This window comes from Choloepus didactylus, chromosome 11, assembly GCF_015220235.1.
Source record: "Choloepus didactylus isolate mChoDid1 chromosome 11, mChoDid1.pri, whole genome shotgun sequence".
Lineage (NCBI taxonomy): Eukaryota > Metazoa > Chordata > Mammalia > Pilosa > Megalonychidae > Choloepus > Choloepus didactylus.
In genome coordinates this window covers 7,935,268-7,938,438 of record NC_051317.1, presented here as the reverse complement: position 1 = coordinate 7,938,438, position 3,171 = coordinate 7,935,268, and the positions used below count along the sequence as shown (strand labels likewise).

The window sequence follows — 3,171 nt, the reverse complement described above, 5'->3', positions numbered from 1 at the left end:
CAGTTCATGCCAACTCATTTGCACAATAAGTGAAAACTCATAATGCAACTCCAGGGCAAGTGGATGTCAGGGGATAAAGTGCTTTTCCAACATTACTTCATGTCTTGAAGGGGCATGAAAAGAAAGGCTTACACCTGGGAGGTATTTTCCTACTTTGAAAGACAATCACTATGTTTAAAGATATTTTATTTTCAATTGTAATATATTTCTTTGGACATTGTCAAATTTAAGATTATTATTATAGGCTATAATATAAAACTGCATGTTCCAGGTTTTACACTTATTTACTTACCCTTACTTTTTAAGCAATGGTTATCACTATAGACATATTAATTTTCATATAGTATAACAAATTATTATAAAGCAAACTTCTGGGTCAAGAAATAGTACTTTTCTGATCTATGTATCTATCTCTGACAATACTACACTGTGCTAGTTAACCTACCTCTATTGGAAACCTTAAAATTTGGCAGAGCACAATACTAGCGGTCAATAAGAGGGGTGAGGGTAAGGGGTGTGGAATGTTTGGGGTTTCTTGTTTCTTTCATTTCCTTTCTGGAGTAATGCAAACGTTCTAAAAATGATCCTGGTGATGAATGCACAGCTATATGATGATACTGTGAATCATTGATTGTATACTTTGGATGAATTGTATGATGTAAGAATATATTTCAATAGAATTAAATGAAAAAAAAATAGTACTTTTGTGCTTACTTTGGCAGCATATATACTAAAATAGGAATGATACAGAGAAGATTAGCATGGCCCCAGGGCAAGGATGACAGCAAATTGGTGAAGGGTTCTATACATATATGTGTATATATATATATGGTATATGTATATATATATGGTATATATATATGGTACTTTGCCAACTACCTCAGAAACCCTTTCTTGTGCCTCCATAAGAAAAGCAACCATTATCCTGACTTTTATCATGCTGACTTCCTTGTAGTTATTATTTTATCATTCAAGTGTACATCTCAAGATGGTATTATTTAGCCTTGCTGTTTTAAAATTTGATCATTTTTTTTACACTTTTAAAAATTCTACAGGTTCTCCTTCCATCCATTTTTTTCTGTCTTTAATTTTTTCAGTCGACAATACCGGTCATACGCTGTATGTTGCTGATTGCAAACACATGGTGGAGTTAGCATATTCCTCTGTCCTCTTTATTTCCTGAAAATTGGCAGCTGAATCTGAGGTTCAATCAGACTCAGGTCTGATCGCTTTTTCAATACCACAGGTGTTGATTTGTTCTTTCAACAGGAGGCACATACTATCTGTCTGCCTACCTTTCTGTGATGTTAGCAGTTTTGGATGCTCAATGGCTAAGTTATTTAATTCATATGTGGTTGCAAAAGGCTGTTATTTTATTTCTGGGGTTTCTTTTTCATTTAGTACAGATGAAGCAGGAGAAATGATTGATACTTTCTCTTATTTACCAATTTTGAAATAATAAACTGGTTTCCTATCATCCCCTGAATCCGGTCAATGTTTTTTCTTTATATTTAAGTGGCATTTTGAACTTGTTATTATACGTTATGGTAGATTGAGTTAAAAGTACCCTGGGGGAGGCAGAGACACGTTCTTAATCTTACTCCCATCTCTATGTGTGGGAACCCATTGCCAATAGGACCTTTTGAAGATGGTGTTTTTGTTAAGGTGTGGCCGATTGAACCAGAATAAGTCTAAAGCCCATTACGGAGGCCTTAAAAAGAGGAAGCCCAGGAAGGAGCTGGAAGCCGGAAGTTAGCAAAAACCTGGAAGACAAAGGAGAGGACTTCACCATGTGAGGGATAGGTCCAGGAATTTGAGGAGACCAGCCAGCCAGAATGCTACCAACCTTGGGAAGAAGCAAGCCTTCTAGCCTCTGAAACCGTGAGTCACTAAATTCCAGTTTAAGTTAACCCATTGTGCAGTATTTGTCACTGCGGCCAGGAAAGAAAGCAAACCTACATAAGGAGTTGTTAATTGCTAGTTTTTATCCACCTGGAAGCTTCAGTTGTCCTATCTTTGATCAGTGGGAACCTCTTCTGTTGCCTCCGAGACTTTTAGACATGTCCCTTGTTCTATTTAGTGGTTTCCCCAATATCTGAGATCCCACATTTCTCCTGAATCATCACGTACATTTTCTGTTCTGGTCCCGGAACCTGCCATTTCTCCCTTATTCTTTTAGTAGAAGATAGTATTTCATGTCACAATACGGATGCTGAATTGCCACAAGATTGGTCATAGTTTCTAAGATTCATGGCCTTTGTGAGTTCTTACTGATAACTTTGAAACCAAACTCAGGATTACAGTGTTTTTATGTAACCTCCTCTACTTACATCTATTTGTTTATTCTTCCACACCAAGAATCCCAGTCCTCAGGCATAGAGCATAATAGAGTTAGATTATCTATCAATTTCTTAATTGCTTTATCTCACATTTTTCTCACAACATGCTCAGAATTACAAAATTGATATTACAGTACTATTATTATAACCACCAATTGTGATGATTAAAATTGGTTAATATTTTTCGTGCATATTCTACATTGGTGGCGCACATAACCATTATATACTGAACTCAAAAATTTAAACTCTCATTTAGTTTACCTCTACAGATTGTTATATAGTTAATCCTCACTGCCAGTCTTTCCAGTCATGATGTTTGTAGTTCATTCTCTAGTGAATTCGTCAGGACAGCGCCATGAAACCAATGCTACCTGAATTCTTGCACATTGTTAATAGTTTGTGCTTGTAAACTTGAAAGTGAGTTTTGCCATATAAAAAATATTGGCTCACATTTTCTTTCCTAGATTATCTTAAATGTGTTGCTCATTTTCTTCTGTCATAAAATGTTGCTGTCAAAAAGTCGTGTCTCATTTCCATTTGCTCTTTTGACTGTATGCCCCCAAATTTTGTTGTTTTTTTAAAAATCCTTTTCTTAAAAGTTTAGCAACTTTATCGGAAAATAACTTAATGTTGGATATTATGGGTCAAAATTAATAGGCACATGGTGTGCTTTTTCAATATATAGTTTCATGGTTTGTTTTTTATTTCAGGAAAGTTTTCTTGAATTGCAATTTTAGTGTGTGTTCTGTTAGCTTTAGTTTCATTTCCCAAGAATGACTATTATCTATGCACTGGAACTTTCTTGTGTCTGTTTTCAGCATTTGTCACTTTT

The 3,171-nt window shown here is 35.4% G+C and overlaps 1 non-coding gene across 1 annotated transcript; it reads left to right on the top strand.

Moving 5' to 3' along the window:
- Positions 1-706: 706 nt before the first annotated feature.
- On the top strand, positions 707-812 carry LOC119506610. The gene has a single exon (XR_005211023.1). It is a non-coding gene; the product is annotated as a U6 spliceosomal RNA (small nuclear RNA).
- The last annotated feature ends 2,359 nt before the right edge of the window (positions 813-3,171 follow it).